This window comes from Columba livia, chromosome 2 (genome assembly GCF_036013475.1).
Source record: "Columba livia isolate bColLiv1 breed racing homer chromosome 2, bColLiv1.pat.W.v2, whole genome shotgun sequence".
Taxonomy (NCBI): domain Eukaryota; kingdom Metazoa; phylum Chordata; class Aves; order Columbiformes; family Columbidae; genus Columba; species Columba livia.
Window position 1 is genome coordinate 67,120,611 of NC_088603.1, and position 21,468 is coordinate 67,142,078.

Below are 21,468 nucleotides of genomic sequence, written 5' to 3' on the forward strand. Positions count from 1 at the left end.
CATAGTACAATTCTGCAATACAGCGACCGGGTTGGTCGTGCTGCTAAGACACCTTGTCCAAAGATCTGCAGCTCTTGCTCTTTGCTGAAGACAAAAGGCCGATGAGTCGGTTCCAGCAGAGGCAAACCAAATCTAAGCACTGACAGGGCTGCAGAGCAAAATGGCCCCGCAATGGGGCCTCGTGGCCCCGGGGGCCGCCATGCCGGCCACCGCAGCGGCCGTTGGGGACGCCACGAGCCTCTGTGATGGCAGTTGGAGCACAGCTGTGCCAGCTGCGCCATCGCTCCGAGAGAAGAGGCCGCAGACGACAGCGCCGGATCGACGCGAAGAAGAGAGAGGAGGCTCAGGGACCCCCTGGGATGGCTCCGCCGCCCAAACGGCGGCTGCCTGGCGGGAGCAGCAGCACCGCCCACAGGCAGGAGGAGCCCATGGAGATTGACCCACCCCGGGAAGAGGCGGAGCCCATGGAGGTGGATCCGCCTCGGCAGGAGGAGGAGGCGATGGAGGTGGATCCGCCTCAGGCAGGGCTGCTGGGGCCCAGCACCAGCATGGCCGGACCGCCTCCGGCGCCGCAGTGCCCTAAGCGCCGCAGGACGGCCGGGGGCTCTCCCAGAGCCCCCAAACAGGCGCCTGGCCGCAAGCGGCGCCGCCCCCGCAGCCGCCACTAGCCACCTCCGGGGGATGGGCCGGACCAGCAGCCGCTCTGGAGCCACAGGTGAGCCCGGCTTCCCAGCCCGCACCCCCGGCCCTCATGCCGGGGCATCTCCTCTGCCCTGGGGCCTGGGGAAGAGGCGAGGAGGGTCGCTGCCATCTTCTGCTCGGCAGCCCCAGAGCACCGGGAGGAGTCCTCAGGAGCCACCACACAGCGGGGGACAGCGCCACAGACGCCAGGACACCCGAGGACAGCGCTGGAGCTTGCCTTCAAGGCAAAAGGTTTTCACATTGCACAAATCATTCAGACTTTTCCTTTCGCTCTCCTTCTCCCTGTAGGCAGACTAGAGAGTTAATAGAAATATGTAGATATAGAAAATAAGAGCTAGATGTATGTGTCTGTGCACAGAAGCCCACTGGAGACCGCCAGAGACCGTCGGGGACAGAAGGACACCGTGGGATCTGCACCTTGCCTTATAAAAGGAGAAGTGTGGAGACTTGGAGACGAAACCTGACGAGGTATGCTTGTTATTCAGAGCCTGGTCTTTTGGAACCCTTCTCTTACTCCTCTGATTGGGTGAGATGCAAGGGTCTCCTTTACTTAGGTGTTCTCTGCTCCTCCTCTCCCTCCCCTCTTGCTGTTTTCCTCCGTCATCTCTGTTGTGTCTTCTTGTTGCATTCAGTAATTCTCATCTCTGGCATTTTGGTTTTTTTCCCAGGCTCGGTCAGGAATTCTTGACAGGACTACCGGAAGGAGTGTTTGAAGGTCAGAGGCATTTGGGCACTCTCGGCAGTCCGGGAGATGGCTCCGGCTCAAGGTAGGACAGGGTAGGATAGGCTAGGGCTTGGGCAGGTCCTGGGGGGCGTGAGCAGCCTGTGCATGGGACGAGGAGCCAGGTCTGGCTCACATGCTCAGGGAACAGCCGATCGCCAGCACTGGGGTCAGGAAGGAATTTTTTCCCCCGGGGCAGATTGGCACTGGTCCCCGGGGGTTTTTTGCCTTCCTCTGCAGCGCTGAGCACGACCACTTTGCAGAGCTCCTCTGGGCCCTTTTGGCTCGGTTCCTGCCTGCTGCTCAAGCACCAGGAAGATGGCCTCTCGTGCCCCGCAGCTGGGGGGAGGAAGGCTTTTTTTCCCCCCGAGGTGGGACAGCAAGCGTCTCCGGGGGTTTTTTGCCTTCCTCTGCAGCGCTGAGCACGGCCCCTTGCCACGGCTTCTTTGGGCCATTTGGGCTGGGCGCCTGCTGCTCCACGAGGTGGCCCTAAACTTAGCTAGAACAGCCTATCCAAAGCAGCATAGACCTACTCACCTGAACCAACCGTAAAGAAGTGCAAGGAACTAACCAGCCTTCAAGACGCTAAAATAAACTGAACATAAACACTTGTATGCCTTGTGTTTTGTGTCCTTGAAAGTGTTTTGGAGTCGGGAAAGGGGGGAGTCAGGGAGAGTCGGGTGGACGTTGGGGAGGCGGGACGGCGGGGGGGGAAGGAGGCGGGACGGCGGGGGGGGGAAGGAGGCGGGACGGGGGGGAGACGGGGGGGGAAGGAGGCGGGACGTGGGGGAGACGGGGGGAGCCGGGGGGGAAGGAGGCGGGACGGCGGGGAGACGGGGGGGGAAGGAGGCGGGTGGGGGCGATACGGGGAGGGGAGGCGGGACGGGGGGTAGAGGCGGGACGGGGGGGGACCGGAGTGGGGGGGATGGTAGATGCGGGACCGGGGGGTGGACGGGAGGGGCGGGGAAGGGAGAGGCGGGAGATGGGGAGGGAGGCGGGAGAGGGGGAGACGGGGAGAGACGGGAGAGGGGGAGACGGGGAGAGGCGGGAGGGGGGGAGACGGGGCGAGGCGGGAGTAGGGGAGAGGCGGGAGGGGAGGAGACGGGGAGGGAGGGTGGACGGGGGGGGGGGAGGGAGGTGCGAGACGGGAGGGGGGAGAAGGGTATGGCTGCCCTGAACCGATCACCCCCTAGAGATGAAGTCCAAGGGAGACACCACTCAGCTGGCAAATATTCCAAAAACACGTTTTGCTCACAGATCTTACAGCAAGTTTTCCCTCAGCAAACAAAAGATTAAACAGCAACAACAAGCAGAAATAATACTCACAAGTCTGAACCATCTTCTACGGGATTTTCCCGTACCGGCCGACACCGCCGGACCCGGCGGGCACACCCGCTGCCCCCGCTCCAGCTGCCCGCCAAGCGGCGGCGTCGGCCGCGCCACCCACGCGTGCCCACAAGCGGCCTCGCCCTCCCCGCCCGCCCGCCCGCCGGGCACAAGACGGACCCCAGCGCAGCCCAGCCCGGGCACCGGGAGAGCCGCCTCCCGCAAAGACCGACCCAGGAGCCCCGACGAGCGGATGGCGGAGCCGTCGCTCCGCGGCCCCGCCCCGTGTTCCGGTAAAGGCGGGAACGAGCGGGAGTCGCGCGGTTTGGCTGCTCCCGAGAGAGAGTTGGAGGAAAAACTCTTCCCGCCCCCTGTCCCTTCTTCTCCAGCCGGGCAGCCCCCTGGGGCTGCCGCCGCTACAACCGCTGCCGACAGCCCGGTGGCCCCGATGAGCCACCCCGCCCTTCCACCGGGCTTTTTCTTGTGCGTGGAGTGGCCGGTGGAGACTTTTCCGTGCTGTGTGTCACAGCTACTTGATGTGCTGATTTTTTTCCTACCCTATTTTCTCATTAACTCACAAGAAGGTTGTGGCAAGAACACCCGTTTCCGGAAACGCTTGAACATCCCTAGAATTGGCTTGGAGCCAAAAGAGCACTGTCTCTTCAAACACGTTTTGCATTCTTCACACTACAGCACTAAAGAAAATCGGTGTTTCCACTTCCACGGCCATTGCACATCCTGTGGTGGGTCAGAGTCCAGAAGCACCGAGCCTTCATAAGCTCTGTCCTCTGCCTCGGAGGGTGACGCTCCCTCCAGAAACGCCCCCGCCTCTCAGAGGAGGGACAGACAGCTGCTGCTGTCCCGGGGCTGCAGGCTGGGCTCTCAAACGAGCCGAGTTCCCAGGTCACTCCCAACAACTCGGCTTTCGGCTCCTGGAGTGAAATGCAACCTTTGCAAGCACCTGATGCCGCTGCCCTGCCGGGCTGGGCACAGGAGCCCTTCGCCGTGACCAGGGCAGGGAGATGCAACGCTGGGCTTGACTCGCTGCGGAGCTGCAGGGCTGCTGTGCCATCCGGCAGCAGAGGGGGATGAAGTGCCAGCTGGGGCAGTGACAGGGACTGTGCCAGTCAGCGCAGGCAGGTGACAGGAGCAACCGCGAAGCCACTAATGAAATGCAAAGAGTACAGCAGGGGAAAGAGCACTGGATCAGCACCCGGTGGATTGTCCCTTCGTTTTCTGTTGACTATCAGTGTTCTTTATTGAATTATTGATTTCTTTTTACTGATGTATGGTTGGTCATATGCATACGTTTGGGGATTTTTTGGATATTCGTTTTCCTTTCTTCACTGTTTTTGCCAGTGCCTAACCAGACTCTCTTGAATGGAGCTTGGGACTTGATACAAGGCTTCGTGCAAATTTGGAAGCAGAGGGACCAGGGGATGTGTCTCCAGCAATACTACAGCGTGTTTCAAAAACACGGTCCCAATTTCACACGCAGAGTGATTTCCAATTGGGTCCATCTTTCCGAAACATCCTGTGCTTGGGGAGAGTTGTGGAAACCAACTTGAGATGGGTCCTATGTTACCTCTGTTCCTGCTCCTCGTCCCATAGTGCCGTGGCGGGATTCCTCCTCTGAGGGTGGTTCTTTTGAAGTAAATAAAACGTCTGTTGGAAGGAATTGTGGGAATTCAAAGACATGGTTCTTACACCTTTGGACAAATGTTTGCGTTAAAAACGGAGGCAAATTTTCTCTCCTTCTCCCTATATATGTGTATGCAGACTGTATAGTTTATAAAGACATGTAAAAATAGAAAATTAAATCGATCAATGTGTGCACACGGAAGCCCACAGGAGACCACCGGAGATTGCTGGAGATTGCAGGAGACCGTCCGGAGACCGAAGGACACCGCTAGAAACCACAGGACACCATTGGCTCTGTGTCTTGGTTTAAAAAGGAAGAAGGTTTTCACATTTCAGCAAACAATTAAGACTTTGGTTTTCTCTCTCCTTCTCCCTATATGTGTGTCTATGGACAATATAGTTTAGAAAAATATGTACATATAGACAATAACAGCTATAAATGCAGGCACAGAGAAGCCCGCTGGAGACCGTGGGAGACCGAAGAAGGCCGCTGGAAACCACAGGACGCCACTGGAGAACGTCGGAGACCAAAGGACACCGTGGGACCTGCACCTTGCCTGAAAAAAGGAAAAGTTTCTTAACATTTTACAAATACTTCAGCCTTTTCCTTTCTCTCTCCCTCTGTAAATACTAGAAATGCAGTACGGGAGGAAGGGAGAAAAAGTCGTCTTTTGAACTTACAATCATTATGATGCGATCTGCTACAATAATCGATTTTGGCATTAAAAGTAACACGCTCCTAGTAAAACATGCTCCTCTAGTAAAAAACCACCAAAGATTTGTATCAGTTCTAGTGTAACATTGTATCTGCTGAGACTGTGGCTTCCCTAGATGTCAGCTGGGGAATAGAGAGGCTGCAGGAAAGTTCGTTGACAGAAAGTGGGAAACGTGGATTTTTTTTCCCAGTTAACTTTTTCTTTCCCCTTTCCTCTTCTTCCCACCCCTGTTTAGGCTCACGACCTTCCAAAAGCTGTTGCGGCAGATCACACACAGGTCCCTGCCGTTTGCTCGAACTCTGTAACACCATCAGGCAGATACGTTCTTGGGATATTGTCTTGCGTGCTGCTGGGCCAAGAAGTGACACGAACGCCGTGTAAACACGGGCAGTGATGGCTCCTGGTCAGCAGTCACAGGCTGGCCTCAGTAATTGCTGTGAGACTAATCCCACACAGGAGCAACAGTATATGCTTCTGCCTTGTCAGCTTCATGAACAGGGCAAGTGGAGGGGAAAAATGCTCTTCTGTTAACTTCAAGTCATCACCTATGCTATCTGCAGCAATAATCGATTTGTTGAAAAAACTGGGAAACTTTGATTTTTTTTTCCCCCATTAACCCTTTTCCCCCCCTTCCGCTTTTTCCCATCCCTGTTTAGGCTCACAACCTTGCAAAGGCTATTGCAGCAGCTCACACATTTCTTCTGAAGCATCCAGATGCTGAAATGAGGCAGAGAAGTGTGGCCTACTGTCAGAGCAGACCTGAGGCTGAGCAGCAAATGAGAGACTTGGAGACAGAAGCTGACGAGGTATGCTTTGATTCAGAGCCTGGTCTTTGGGAACCCTTCTATCACTCCTCGGATGGGGTGAGATTCAAGGATCTTGTTTGCTTACGTGTCCTCTGCTCCTCCTCTCCTTCCCCTCTTGCTGTTTTCCTCCGTCATCTCTGTTGTGTCTTCTTGGTGCATTCAGTAATCTCTGGCATTTTGTTTCTTCTTCCCAGGTTTGGGCAGGAATTCGTAACGGGGCTGTAGGAAGAAGTACTGGAAGTAAGGCTGGACTGGCAACAAATCCACACTGTGTTTTGGCAAAAGAGGGACACGGTTAGGTTGATTACTCCCCTGTCTTGTAGATGACAGGGACTGATTTGGGGCCAGCACCCCAAAGGCTTCCTCCCAAAGGTGCTGGGCGGAGTTGGGGTGGGCGGGACTGCACACGCGTGGCTCTGTCACCCCCGTGTCACAATGCCAGCACCCGGCAATGCAGCGCTCACAATGCCCCGAGCAGGACCAAAAGGAGCAGCCGGGTCCCGTGTCCACTGCCAGAGCTGGCCCGGGGGCAGCCGCAACACATCCCGGAGGAAGCACTTGAGGAGCTGGTGGAATCACAGGGCAGGGGCTGAGGGAGGAAGAGCTTGCATGAGGCTGCTGGAGGTTCTCCACTGCAAGGTGATCTGCGGGCAGGGCCACCTTCCAAGCTCAGCTCACGGATGGAAATCCTTTTGAGCTGGATAGCAGTGGAGAGACCAAGGGCATTTCTTCTGTGCTTGCAACACCCACTGGTGTCCCACCAGGCACAGGAAGGAGTCTTGCCCCCAAGGACCATCAGCTCAGAGGCATTTGGGCACTCTCGGAAGTCCGGGAGATGGCTCCGGCTCGAGGTAGGACAGGGTAGGATAGGCTAGGGCTTGGGCAGGTCCTGGGGGGCGTGAGCAGCCTGTGCATGGGACGAGGAGCCAGGTCTGGCTCACATGCTCAGGGAACAGCCGATCGCCAGCACTGGGGTCAGGAAGGAATTTTTTCCCCCGGGGCAGATTGGCACTGGTCCCCGGGGGTTTTTTGCCTTCCTCTGCAGCACTGAGCACGACCACTTTGCAGAGCTCCTCTGGGCCCTTTTGGCTCGGTTCCTGCCCGCTGCTCAAGCACCAGGAAGATGGCCTCTCGTGCCCCGCAGCTGGGGGGAGGAAGGCTTTTTTGCCTTCCTCTGCAGCGCTGAGCACGGCCCCTTCCCACGGCTTCTTTGGGCCATTTGGGCTGGGCGCCTGCTGCTCCACCAGTTGGCCCTAAACTTAGCTAGAACAGCCTACCTAAACCAGCACAGAACAACTCACCTAAACCAACCTTAAACAACCTAAACCAGTCTGCCTTCAAAAACTTCAATCAGCCACCTACAACCTAAGCAGAACCTTAAACAATCTACGACAAATTACCTAAACCAACCTAAACCAAACAAAAGAAACCAACCTAAACACCCTAAAACAAACCTACCCAAACCAAATGATCTAAAAAATCCTACCTAAAACAATCTAAAACTACATAAACCGGCATTTCTCAGCCAACCTCAAGCAACCTGTAACCAAACAAGCTAAACAAACCCAAACCAACCAATCTTAACCTAAAACAACCATTAAACAATCTCAAACAACTTCAAAACAATCTGATAAAGGATAAAACTACCTAAAGCAACCCATCTAAACCAACCTCAAAAACAGGAAATCGAATGACACAACCTGACCAAAATGACCTCAAGCAAACAACCCAAAGCTAAATAGAACCACTGAAACCAGCCTACAATCGCCAAGCTAAAAACCAATCTAAATCAACTAAACTTCAACAACGAAGCTAAAACCCCCTAAAAAACCTCAACAACCAAACTCCAACCACCAGCCACCCTACCCCATGCAGTGTCTCACTTGGATGTGTCTGCAGTCTTGGAAGCTTGACTACCCCAGGTTCTCCTACAAATGGACCCTGAGCTTGTTTGGAGGTTCTCAAGCACAGCGCAGCTACCGTATCCCCTTGACCTAGCAATGGTTCGCCTCTAGCGGGGAAGGTCGTCCTCTTTGAGCAAGGCAGGGAAACACGTGGAGCAGGGAAGGAGGACGGGGACATCTGCTGAGACAGCACAAACAGCCCCATCGAGCCTGGTGATTAGTGGGGGGACGCATGTCCCAGCGAGATTGCAGTCACATCCAAATCATCCAGACACAACCTAAAACCAACAAAACACCATGTAAATCTAACCAAAGCACCTAAAGCACCCTCAACAACCAATCTAAACCACCCCAACCTGAAGGAACCCATCTTCAAACATGCAACGTAAAAAACACTGCCTAAAACAACCTACCAAAAAGGAACTAAACCAACCTAAACCAAACAACCTGAACCAACCTCAACAGAAACCCTTCAGGCAACCTAAACAATGTAAACCAAACCTGCCGAAACCAACCTACCTGAAAACACAGACACCCACCAACCCACCTAAACCGCCTACTGAAAACAAACAACCTAAAATAACCAACCAACTTAAAATCATCTAAACAAACCTAAACCAAACTACTGAAAACGGCCTCAACGAAAACAGCTTCAGATACGCCACCTACAACAACCAACGGAAGACACCTTCAACCAAAAATCACCTACATCAAGCAACCTGAACCCACCAGCCTTCGACAACCAGCCTCTCACAACCACCCTCAAAGAACCTGCCTCAAACCAACCTCAAACGACCGCAACAAACTGAACCAAGCTCGTAAAACCAGAAACCTCAACCAAACTAACGCAACCAGTGCTAAAGAAGCGTCAGAAAACAGCACCAACCAAAGAACCCAGCCAAACCAAGAAAAGTAAACCTCCAAAGCTAAACAACATAGATCAGCGGTAAGAAAATCACATCACACAGCCTAAACCAACCCACCTAAACTAACCAACCGAAACCAAGCTAAACCATCAAACCTGAAACAAGCAATCTGAGACCCCCTACCTCAACCAAACTTAAAAACGTATAAACTGACCTAAACCAACCAAATGAAACCAACTTAGAAAAACCCAACAAAACCAAAACAACAATGGAAACAACATCAACAACAGAAACAGAACACCAAACAAGGTAGAAAGAAACAAGCAAAACCCAAGCAAGTTACAGACCAAGAAGGCAGATGTAGGAAGCAGCACGCAGAGATGTTGCATGGGGACCCAGTGCTTTGGAGCAGCCACTGGTGTCCTGTCAGGAACAGGAAGGATTCGCAGCTGCCACTCGGCACCTCTCCCTGCGGGCAACACCAGCGCCTGGCAGGGACCAGAGCGCTTCTCGTGCACCCTGCCCAAGAAGCACAGCAGCCAAACAAGGTGTGCAAGGCAAAACATCTGCTCGCCATCGCTACATGTGATGCTTTGGAAAAGATCCCACAGTACCACATACCTCTTCTTTGGTGCATGGTCAGTCCCGCGCCTCATTCTCAAGGTCCTCCCTCTTCAGGAACCTGGCAAAGCTTGGCCTCCATTCCTGCTGCTGCTCTCTGCAGCTCTGGGACTTGCCTTTGCCAGCCCGCAAGGGCTGTTTGTTCGAGCTAAACTGAAGAATGCATCAGCCTGCTGCTGGCTACACGTGGGCTTGTGTTAAGGATTGTGAGCATTGGCTCTGAAAAAGAGTGAGAAACGGAAATGACATGGAATAACAGAACACGAAAAAACATAAAATGAAGTAAATTAAAATAAAATAAAACAAAATAAAATAACATAAAATAGAAACACTTGTATCCATTGCGTTTTGTGTCCTGGAAAGTGGTTTTGAGGGAAGGGTGAAGGAAGGGAGAGGGAAAGGGGACGGGCAGGGGGGAAGGGAAGGGAAGGCAGAAGAGAAAAGAAAGCCCTGACAGAGCCCTGAGGGCTCCGTGCCCGGAACTGTGCGGGTTTGACTGAAAGTGAACTCATTTTCTTCATGGAGTTAGAAACCTTTCAATTAGTTTGAGAACACGAGATAAAAACATTAGCTCTGTGCTGGGGTGTTAATTGCGCCGGTCTGAGAGCCAAGGACATTCTGACTGCTCTGCCCACAGATGTGACGTATCGGGGAAGGGGGACAGAGATGGGACAGAGCTGGACTGACATCCAGGCTGATCGATAGGAGTATTTCATCCCATTAGCGTCACGGTCATTATTTAAGGAGGGAGGGGATCTCTCTCACTCTCTCAGGCGTGCAGTGTAAGCTTGATAAACTGGCCACATGGGTCAAGAAAGCCACCTGGCAACCAAACAGACCCATTGCACTCTTCCGCTCAGCACATCAAGATTTGCCCTCTAAGTCTCGGCAATTTCTTGAATATCACCAATAATCAACACAGGTTTCAAATAGCAACATGGCATGACAAAATAATACATACTTCTCTTTAAGTCCGCTCCTTTTTTTAAATCTTTGCCTAGACCTTCAGGAAATGTCAAACCAAACTAACTACCGAGCAGTTCAACACGCAACCCACGCAAAATAAAGGCGACCCATGAGGAACCCCGTTACAAGTATCAGTCGTGCAACTGCTACTCTGTGGCACGGCTGCCCTGAACCGATCACCCCTAGAGATGAAGCCCGAGGGAGACACCACTCAGCCGGCAAATATTCCAAAAACACGTTTTGCTCACAGATCTTACAGCAAGTTTTCCCTCGGCAAACAAAAGATTAAACAGCAGCAACAAGCAGAAATAATACTCACAAGTCTGTGACTCACAAGAGGGCTGTTGCAAGAAGGATTTCTGGAAACGCTTGAACATCCATAGAAGTGGCTTGGAGCCACAAAAGCCCTGTCTCTTCAAACACGTTTTGCATTCTTCACACTACAGCACTAAAGAAAGATCAGAATCCCTCAGCATAGTACAATTCTGCAATACAGCGACCGGGTTGGTCGTGCTGCTAAGACACCTTGTCCAAAGATCTGCAGCTCTTGCTCTTTGCTGAAGACAAAAGGCCGATGAGTCGGTTCCAGCAGAGGCAAACCAAATCTAAGCACTGACAGGGCTGCAGAGCAAAATGGCCCCGCAATGGGGCCTCGTGGCCCCGGGGGCCGCCATGCCGGCCACCGCAGCGGCCGTTGGGGACGCCACGAGCCTCTGTGATGGCAGTTGGAGCAGAGCTGTGCCAGCTGCGCCATCGCTCCGAGAGAAGAGGCCGCAGACGACAGCGCCGGATCGACGCGAAGAAGAGAGAGGAGGCTCAGGGACCCCCTGGGATGGCTCCGCCGCCCAAACGGCGGCTGCCTGGCGGGAGCAGCAGCACCGCCCACAGGCAGGAGGAGCCCATGGAGATTGACCCACCCCGGGAAGAGGCGGAGCCCATGGAGGTGGATCCGCCTCGGCAGGAGGAGGAGGCGATGGAGGTGGATCCGCCTCAGGCAGGGCTGCTGGGGCCCAGCACCAGCATGGCCGGACCGCCTCCGGCGCCGCAGTGCCCTAAGCGCCGCAGGACGGCCGGGGGCTCTCCCAGAGCCCCCAAACAGGCGCCTGGCCGCAAGCGGCGCCGCCCCCGCAGCCGCCACTAGCCACCTCCGGGGGATGGGCCGGACCAGCAGCCGCTCTGGAGCCACAGGTGAGCCCGGCTTCCCAGCCCGCACCCCCGGCCCTCATGCCGGGGCATCTCCTCTGCCCTGGGGCCTGGGGAAGAGGCGAGGAGGGTCGCTGCCATCTTCTGCTCGGCAGCCCCAGAGCACCGGGAGGAGTCCTCAGGAGCCACCACACAGCGGGGGACAGCGCCACAGACGCCAGGACACCCGAGGACAGCGCTGGAGCTTGCCTTCAAGGCAAAAGGTTTTCACATTGCACAAATCATTCAGACTTTCCCTTTCGCTCTCCTTCTCCCTGTATGCAGACTATAGAGTTAATAGAAATATGTAGATATAGAAAATAAAAGCTAGATGTATGTGTCTGTGCGCAGAAGCCCACTGGAGACCGCCAGAGACCGTCGGGGACAGAAGGACACCGTGGGATCTGCACCTTGCCTTATAAAAGGAGAAGTGTGGAGACTTGGAGACGAAACCTGACGAGGTATGCTTGTTATTCAGAGCCTGGTCTTTTGGAACCCTTCTCTTACTCCTCTGATTGGGTGAGATGCAAGGGTCTCCTTTACTTGTGTGTTCTCTGCTCCTCCTCTCCCTCCCCTCTTGCTGTTTTCCTCCGTCATCTCTGTTGTGTCTTCTTGTTGCATTCAGTAATTCTCATCTCTGGCATTTTGGTTTTTTTCCCAGGCTCGGTCAGGAATTCTTGACAGGACTACCGGAAGGAGTGTTTGAAGGTCAGAGGCATTTGGGCACTCTCGGCAGTCCGGGAGATGGCTCCGGCTCAAGGTAGGACAGGGTAGGATAGGCTAGGGCTTGGGCAGGTCCTGGGGGGCGTGAGCAGCCTGTGCATGGGACGAGGAGCCAGGTCTGGCTCACATGCTCAGGGAACAGCCGATCGCCAGCACTGGGGTCAGGAAGGAATTTTTTCCCCCGGGGCAGATTGGCACTGGTCCCCGGGGGTTTTTTGCCTTCCTCTGCAGCACTGAGCACGACCACTTTGCAGAGCTCCTCTGGGCCCTTTTGGCTCGGTTCCTGCCTGCTGCTCAAGCACCAGGAAGATGGCCTCTCGTGCCCCGCAGCTGGGGGGAGGAAGGCTTTTTTTCCCCCCGAGGTGGGACAGCAAGCGTCTCCGGGGGTTTTTTGCCTTCCTCTGCAGCGCTGAGCACGGCCCCTTGCCACGGCTTCTTTGGGCCATTTGGGCTGGGCGCCTGCTGCTCCACGAGGTGGCCCTAAACTTAGCTAGAACAGCCTATCCAAAGCAGCATAGACCTACTCACAGAAACCAACCGTAAAGAAGTGCAAGGAACTAACCAGCCTTCAAGACGCTAAAATAAACTGAAAATAAACACTTGTATGCCTTGTGTTTTGTGTCCTTGAAAGTGTTTTGGAGTCGGGAAAGGGGGGAGTCAGGGAGAGTCGGGTGGACGTTGGGGAAGCGGGACGGCTTGGGGGGGAAGGAGGCGGGACGGCGGGGGGGGGAAGGAGGCGGGACGGCGGGGGGGGGAAGGAGGGGGGACGGCGGGGGGGGGAAGGCGGGGAGGGGAGGCGGGACGAGTGGGAGGGGGGAGGGGCGGCGGGACGGCGGGGGGGGGAAGGAGGCGGGACGGCGGGGGGAAGGAGGCGGGACGGCGGGGGGAAGGAGGCGGGACGGCGGGGGGAAGGAGGCGGGACGGCGGGGGGAAGGAGGCGGGACGGCGGGGGGAAGGAGGCGGGACGGGGGGGGGGAAGGAGGCGGGACGGGGGGGGAAGGAGGCGGGAGGGGGGGGAAGGAGGCGGGAGGGGGGGGAAGGAGGCGGAACGGGGGGGGGAAGGAGGCGGAACGGGGGGGGGAAGGAGGCGGGACGTCGGGGGTGGAAGGAGGCGGGACGGCGTGGGGGGGAAGGAGGCGGGACGGCGGGGGGGTAGGAGGCGGGACGGCGGGGGGGAAGGAGGCGGGACGGGGGGGGGAAGGAGGCGGGAAGGAGGCGGGACGGGGGAGATACGGTGAGGGGAAGCGGGACGGGGGGTAGAGGCGGGACGGGGGGGAACCGGACGGGGGGGGATGGTAGATGCGGGACCGGGGGGTGGACGGGAGGGGCGGGGAACGGAGAGGCGGGAGATCGGGAGGGAAGCGGGAGAGAGGGAGACGGGGAGAGGCGGGAGGGGGGGAGACGGGGAGGGGGGAGATGGGGCGAGGCGGGAGTATGGGAGAGGCGGGAGGGGAGGAGACGGGGAGGGAGGGTGGACGGGGGGGAGGGAGGTGCGAGACGGGAGGGGGGAGAAGGGTATGGCTGCCCTGAACCGATCACCCCCTAGAGATGAAGTCCAAGGGAGACACCACTCAGCTGGCAAATATTCCAAAAACACGTTTTGCTCACAGATCTTACAGCAAGTTTTCCCTCAGCAAACAAAAGATTAAACAGCAACAACAAGCAGAAATAATACTCACAAGTCTGAACCATCTTCTACGGCATTTTCCCGTACCGGCCGACACCGCCGGACCCGGCGGGCACACCCGCTGCCCCCGCTCCAGCTGCCCGCCAAGCGGCGGCGCCGGCCCCGCCACCCACGCGTGCCCACAAGCGGCCTCGCCCTCCCCGCCCGCCCGCCCGCCGGGCACAAGACGGACCCCAGCGCAGCCCAGCCCGGGCACCGGGAGAGCCGCCTCCCGCAAAGACCGACCCAGCAGCCCCGACGAGCGGATGGCGGAGCCGTCGCTCCTCGGCCCCGCCCCGTGTTCCGGTAAAGGCGGGAACGAGCGGGAGTCGCGCGGTTTGGCTGCTCCCGAGAGAGAGTTGGAGGAAAAACTCTTCCCGCCCCCTGTCCCTTCTTCTCCAGCCGGGCAGCCCCCTGGAGCTGCCGCCGCTACAACCGCTGCCGACAGCCCGGTGGCCCCGATGTGCCACCCCGCCCTTCCATCGGGCTTTTTCTTGTGCGTGGAGTGGCCGGTGGAGACTTTTCCGTGCTGTGTGTCACAGCTACTTGATGTGCTGATTTTTTTCCCACCCTATTTTCTCATTAACTCACAAGAAGGTTGTGGCAAGAACACCCGTTTCCGGAAACGCTTGAACATCCCTAGAATTGGCTTGGAGCCAAAAAAGCACTGTCTCTTCAAACACGTTTTGCATTCTCCACACTACAGCACTAAAGAAAATCGGTGTTTCCACTTCCACGGCCATTGCACATCCTGTGGTGGGTCAGAGTCCAGAAGCACCGAGCCTTCATAAGCTCTGTCCTCTGCCTCGGAGGGTGACGCTCCCTCCAGAAACGCCCCCGCCTCTCAGAGGAGGGACAGACAGCTGCTGCTGTCCCGGGGCTGCAGGCTGGGCTCTCAAACGAGCCGAGTTCCCAGGTCACTCCCAACAACTCGGCTTTCGGCTCCTGGAGCGAAATGCAACCTTTGCAAGCACCTGATGCCGCTGCCCTGCTGGGCTGGGCACAGGAGCCCTTCGCCGTGACCAGGGCAGGGAGATGCAACGCTGGGCTTGACTCGCTGCGGAGCTGCAGGGCTGCTGTGCCATCCGGCAGCAGAGGGGGATGAAGTGCCAGCTGGGGCAGTGACAGGGACTGTGCCAGTCAGCGCAGGCAGGTGACAGGAACAACCGCGAAGCCACTAATGAAATGCAAAGAGTACAGCACGGGAAAGAGCACTGGATCAGCACCCGGTGGATTGTCCCTTCGTTTTCTGTTGACCATCAGTGTTCTTTATTGAATTATTGATTTCTTTTTACTGATATATGGTTGGTCATATGCATACGTTTGGGGATTTTTTGGATATTCGTTTTCCTTTCTTCACTGTTTTTGCCAGTGCCTAACCAGACTCTCTTGAATGGAGCTTGGGACTTGATACAAGGCTTCGTGCAAATTTGGAAGCAGAGGGACCAGGGGATGTGTCTCCAGCAATACTACAGCGTGTTTCAAAAACACGGTCCCAATTTCACACGCAGAGTGATTTCCAATTGGGTCCATCTTTCCGAAACATCCTGTGCCTGGGGAGAGTTGTGGAAACAAACTTGAGATGGGTCCTATGTTACCTCTGTTCCTGCTCCTCGTCCCATAGTGCCGTGGCGGGATTCCTCCTCTGAGGGTGGTTCTTTTGAAGTAAATAAAACGTCTGTTGGAAGGAATTGTGGGAATTCAAAGACATGGTTCTTACACCTTTGGACAAATGTTTGCGTTAAAAACGGAGGCAAATTTTCTCTCCTTCTCCCTATATATGTGTATGCAGACTGTATAGTTTATAAAGACATGTAAAAATAGAAAATTAAATCGATCAATGTGTGCACACGGAAGCCCACAGGAGACCACCGGAGATTGCTGGAGATTGCAGGAGACCGTCCGGAGACCGAAGGACACCGCTAGAAACCACAGGACACCATTGGCTCTGTGTCTTGGTTTAAAAAGGAAGAAGGTTTTCACATTTCAGCAAACAATTAAGACTTTGGTTTTCTCTCTCCTTCTCCCTATATGTGTGTCTATGGACAATATAGTTTAGAAAAATATGTACATATAGACAATAACAGCTATAAATGCAGGCACAGAGAAGCCCGCTGGAGACCGTGGGAGACCGAAGAAGGCCGCTGGAAACCACAGGACGCCACTGGAGAACGTCGGAGACCAAAGGACACCGTGGGACCTGCACCTTGCCTGAAAAAAGGAAAAGTTTCTTAACATTTTACAAATACTTCAGCCTTTTCCTTTCTCTCTCCCTCTGTAAATACTAGAAATGCAGTACGGGAGGAAGGGAGAAAAAGTCGTCTTTTGAACTTACAATCATTATGATGCGATCTGCTACAATAATCGATTTTGGCATTAAAAGTAACACGCTCCTAGTAAAACATGCTCCTCTAGTAAAAAACCACCAAAGATTTGTATCAGTTCTAGTGTAACATTGTATCTGCTGAGACTGTGGCTTCCCTAGATGTCAGCTGGGGAATAAAGAGGCTGCAGGACAGTTTGTTGACAGAAAGTGGGAAACGTGGATTTTTTTTCCCAGTTAACTTTTTCTTTCCCCTTTCCTCTTCTTCCCACCCCTGTTTAGGCTCACGACCTTCCAAAAGCTGTTGCGGCAGATCACACACAGGTCCCTGCCGTTTGCTCGAACTCTGTAACACCATCAGGCAGATACGTTCTTGGGATATTGTCTTGCGTGCTGCTGGGCCAAGAAGTGACACGAACGCCGTGTAAACACGGGCAGTGATGGCTCCTGGTCAGCAGTCACAGGCTGGCCTCAGTAATTGCTGTGAGACTAATCCCACACAGGAGCAACAGTATATGCTTCTGCCTTGTCAGCTTCATGAACAGGGCAAGTGGAGGGGAAAAATGCTCTTCTGTTAACTTCAAGTCATCACCTATGCTATCTGCAGCAATAATCGATTTGTTGAAAAAACTGGGAAACTTTGATTTTTTTTTCCCCCATTAACCCTTTTCCCCCCCTTCCGCTTTTTCCCATCCCTGTTTAGGCTCACAACCTTGCAAAGGCTATTGCAGCAGCTCACACATTTCTTCTGAAGCATCCAGATGCTGAAATGAGGCAGAGAAGTGTGGCCTACTGTCAGAGCAGACCTGAGGCTGAGCAGCAAATGAGAGACTTGGAGACAGAAGCTGACGAGGTATGCTTTTGATTCAGAGCCTGGTCTTTGGGAACCCTTCTATCACTCCTCGGATGGGGTGAGATTCAAGGATCTTGTTTGCTTACGTGTCCTCTGCTCCTCCTCTCCTTCCCCTCTTGCTGTTTTCCTCCGTCATCTCTGCTGTGTCTTCTTGGTGCATTCAGTAATCTCTGGCATTTTGTTTCTTCTTCCCAGGTTTGGGCAGGAATTCGTAACGGGGCTGTAGGAAGAAGTACTGGAAGTAAGGCTGGACTGGCAACAAATCCACACTGTGTTTTGGCAAAAGAGGGACACGGTTAGGTTGATTACTCCCCTGTCTTGTAGATGACAGGGACTGATTTGGGGCCAGCACCCCAAAGGCTTCCTCCCAAAGGTGCTGGGCGGAGTTGGGGTGGGCGGGACTGCACACGCGTGGCTCTGTCACCCCCGTGTCACAATGCCAGCACCCGGCAATGCAGCGCTCACAATGCCCCGAGCAGGACCAAAAGGAGCAGCCGGGTCCCGTGTCCACTGCCAGAGCTGGCCCGGGGGCAGCCGCAACACATCCCACAGGAAGCACTTGAGGAGCTGGTGGAATCACAGGGCAGGGACTGAGGGAGGAAGAGCTTGCATGAGGCTGCTGGAGGTTCTCCACTGCAAGGTGATCTGCGGGCAGGGCCACCTTCCAAGCTCAGCTCACGGATGGAAATCCTTTTGAGCTGGATAGCAGTGGAGAGACCAAGGGCATTTCTTCTGTGCTTGCAACACCCACTGGTGTCCCACCAGGCACAGGAAGGAGTCTTGCCCCCAAGGACCATCAGCTCAGAGGCATTTGGGCACTCTCGGAAGTCCGGGAGATGGCTCCGGCTCGAGGTAGGACAGGGTAGGATAGGCTAGGGCTTGGGCAGGTCCTGGGGGGCGTGAGCAGCCTGTGCATGGGACGAGGAGCCAGGTCTGGCTCACATGCTCAGGGAACAGCCGATCGCCAGCACTGGGGTCAGGAAGGAATTTTTTCCCCCGGGGCAGATTGGCACTGGTCCCCGGGGGTTTTTTGCCTTCCTCTGCAGCATTGAGCACGACCACTTTGCAGAGCTCCTCTGGGCCCTTTTGGCTCGGTTCCTGCCCGCTGCTCAAGCACCAGGAAGATGGCCTCTCGTGCCCCGCAGCTGGGGGGAGGAAGGCTTTTTTGCCTTCCTCTGCAGCGCTGAGCACGGCCCCTTCCCACGGCTTCTTTGGGCCATTTGGGCTGGGCGCCTGCTGCTCCACCAGTTGGCCCTAAACTTAGCTAGAACAGCCTACCTAAACCAGCACAGAACAACTCACCTAAACCAACCTTAAACAACCTAAACCAGTCTGCCTTCAAAAACTTCAATCAGCCACCTACAACCTAAGCAGAACCTTAAACAATCTACGACAAATTACCTAAACCAACCTAAACCAAACAAAAGAAACCAACCTAAACACCCTAAAACAAACCTACCCAAACCAAATGATCTAAAAAATCCTACCTAAAACAATCTAAAACTACATAAACCGGCATTTCTCAGCCAACCTCAAGCAACCTGTAACCAAACAAGCTCAACAAACCCAAACCAACCAATCTTAACCTAAAACAACCATTAAACAATCTCAAACAACTTCAAAACAATCTGATAAAGGATAAAACTACCTAAAGCAACCCATCTAAACCAACCTCAAAAACAGGAAATCGAATGACACAACCTGACCAAAATGACCTCAAGCAAACAACCCAAAGCTAAATAGAACCACTGAAACCAGCCTACAATCGCCAAGCTAAAAACCAATCTAAATCAACTAAACTTCAACAACGAAGCTAAAACCCCCTAAAAAACCTCAGCAACCAAACTCCAACCACCAGCCACCCTACCCCATGCAGTGTCTCACTTGGATGTGTCTGCAGTCTTGGAAGCTTGACTACCCCAGGTTCTCCTACAAATGGACCCTGAGCTTGTTTGGAGGTTCTCAAGCACAGCGCAGCTACCGTATCCCCTTGACCTAGCAATGGTTCGTTCGCCTCTAGCGGGGAAGGTCGTCCTCTTTGAGCAAGGCAGGGAAACACGTGGAGCAGGGAAGGAGGACGGGGACATCTGCTGAGACAGCACAAACAGCCCCATCGAGCCTGGTGATTAGTGGGGGGACGCATGTCCCAGCGAGATTGCAGTCACATCCAAATCATCCAGACACAACCTAAAACCAACAAAACACCATGTAAATCTAACCAAAGCACCTAAAGCACCCTCAACAACCAATCTAAACCACCCCAACCTGAAGGAACCCACCTTCAAAACATGCAACGTAAAAAACACTGCCTAAAACAACCTACCAAAAAGGAACTAAACCAACCTAAACCAAACAACCTGAACCAACCTCAACAGAAACCCTTCAGGCAACCTAAACAATGTAAACCAAACCTGCCGAAACCAACCTACCTGAAAACACAGACACCCACCAACCCACCTAAACCGCCTACTGAAAACAAACAACCTAAAATAACCAACCAACTTAAAATCATCTAAACAAACCTAAACCAAACTACTGAAAACGGCCTCAACGAAAACAGCTTCAGATACGCCACCTACAACAACCAACGGAAGACACCTTCAACCAAAAATCACCTACATCAAGCAACCTGAACCCACCAGCCTTCGACAACCAGCCTCTCACAACCACCCTCAAAGAACCTGCCTCAAACCAACCTCAAACGACCGCAACAAGCTGAACCAAGCTCGTAAAACCAGAAACCTCAACCAAACTAACGCAACCAGTGCTAAAGAAGTGTCAGAAAACAGCACCAACCAAAGAACCCAGCAAAACCAAGAAAAGTAAACCTCCAAAGCTAAACAACATAGATCAGCGGTAAGAAAATCACATCACACAGCCTAAACCAACCCACCTAAACTAACCAACCGAAACCAAGCTAAACCATCAAACCTGAAACAAGCAATCTAAGACCCCCTACCTCAACCAAACTTAAAAACGTATAAACTGACCTAAACCAACCAAATGAAACCAACTTAGAAAAACCCAACAAAACCAAAACAACAATGGAAACAACATCAACAACAGAAACAGAACACCAAACAAGGTAGAAAGAAACAAGCAAAACCCAAGCAAGTTACAGACCAAGAAGGCAGATGTAGGAAGCAGCACGCAGAGATGTTGCATGGGGACCCAGTGCTTTGGAGCAGCCACTGGTGTCCTGTCAGGAACAGGAAGGATTCGCAGCTGCCACTCGGCACCTCTCCCTGCGGGCAACACCAGCGCCTGGCAGGGACCAGAGCGCTTCTCGTGCACCCTGCCCAAGAAGCACAGCAGCCAAACAAGGTGTGCAAGGCAAAACATCTGCTCGCCATCGCTACATGTGATGCTTTGGAAAAGATCCCACAGTACCACATACCTCTTCTTTGGTGCATGGTCAGTCCCGCGCCTCATTCTCAAGGTCCTCCCTCTTCAGGAACCTGGCAAAGCTTGGCCTCCATTCCTGCTGCTGCTCTCTGCAGCTCTGGGACTTGCCTTTGCCAGCCCGCAAGGGCTGTTTGTTCGAGCTAAACTGAAGAATGCATCAGCCTGCTCCTGGCTACACGTGGGCTTGTGTTAAGGATTGTGAGCATTGGCTCTGAAAAAGAGTGAGAAACGGAAATGACATGGAATAACAGAACACGAAAAAACATAAAATGAAGTAAATTAAAATAAAATAAAACAAAACAAAATAAAATAAAATAGAAACACTTGTATCCATTGCGTTTTGTGTCCTGGAAAGTGGTTTTGAGGGAAGGGTGAAGGAAGGGAGAGGGAAAGGGGACGGGCAGGGGGGAAGGGAAGGGAAGGCAGAAGAGAAAAGAAAGCCCTGACAGAGCCCTGAGGGCTCCGTGCCCGGAACTGTGCGGGTTTGACTGAAAGTGAACTCATTTTCTTCATGGAGTGAGAAACCTTTCAATTAGTTTGAGAACACGAGATAAAAACATTAGCTCTGTGCTGGGGTGTTAATTGCGCCGGTCTGAGAGCCAAGGACATTCTGACTGCTCTGCCCACAGATGTGACGTATCGGGGAAGGGGGACAGAGATGGGACAGAGCTGGACTGACATCCAGGCTGATCGATAGGAGTATTTCATCCCATTAGCGTCACGGTCATTATTTAAGGAGGGAGGGGATCTCTCTCACTCTCTCAGGCGTGCAGTGTAAGCTTGATAAACTGGCCACATGGGTCAAGAAAGCCACCTGGCAACCAAACAGACCCATTGCACTCTTCCGCTCAGCACATCAAGATTTGCCCTCTAAGTCTCGGCAATTTCTTGAATATCACCAATAATCAACACAGGTTTCAAATAGCAACATGGCATGACAAAATAATACATACTTCTCTTTAAGTCCGCTCCTTTTTTTAAATCTTTGCCTAGACCTTCAGGAAATGTCAAACCAAACTAACTACCGAGCAGTTCAACACGCAACCC

The 21,468-nt window shown here is 53.9% G+C and overlaps 4 long non-coding RNA genes across 6 annotated transcripts; all 4 read left to right on the forward strand.

The window, feature by feature from the left end:
* On the forward strand, positions 1–2,037 carry LOC135578816 (uncharacterized). 2 transcript variants are annotated; one of them, XR_010470939.1, is made up of 4 exons: positions 1–715; positions 826–933; positions 1,061–1,170; positions 1,371–2,037. It is a non-coding gene; the product is annotated as an uncharacterized LOC135578816 (long non-coding RNA). The 2 variants fall into 2 exon arrangements; XR_010470938.1 differs by having other exon boundaries at positions 11–933.
* A 1,081-nt stretch (positions 2,038–3,118) lies between these two features.
* LOC135578829 (uncharacterized) lies at positions 3,119–8,939 on the forward strand. Its single transcript, XR_010470960.1, has 2 exons — positions 3,119–5,912; positions 6,107–8,939. It is a non-coding gene; the product is annotated as an uncharacterized LOC135578829 (long non-coding RNA).
* A 1,734-nt stretch (positions 8,940–10,673) lies between these two features.
* LOC135578823 (uncharacterized) lies at positions 10,674–12,779 on the forward strand. 2 transcript variants are annotated; one of them, XR_010470953.1, is made up of 4 exons: positions 10,674–11,457; positions 11,568–11,675; positions 11,803–11,912; positions 12,113–12,779. It is a non-coding gene; the product is annotated as an uncharacterized LOC135578823 (long non-coding RNA). The 2 variants fall into 2 exon arrangements; XR_010470952.1 differs by having other exon boundaries at positions 10,691–11,675.
* A 1,231-nt stretch (positions 12,780–14,010) lies between these two features.
* Positions 14,011–19,650, forward strand: LOC135578827 (uncharacterized). Its single transcript, XR_010470958.1, has 2 exons — positions 14,011–17,016; positions 17,212–19,650. It is a non-coding gene; the product is annotated as an uncharacterized LOC135578827 (long non-coding RNA).
* The last annotated feature ends 1,818 nt before the right edge of the window (positions 19,651–21,468 follow it).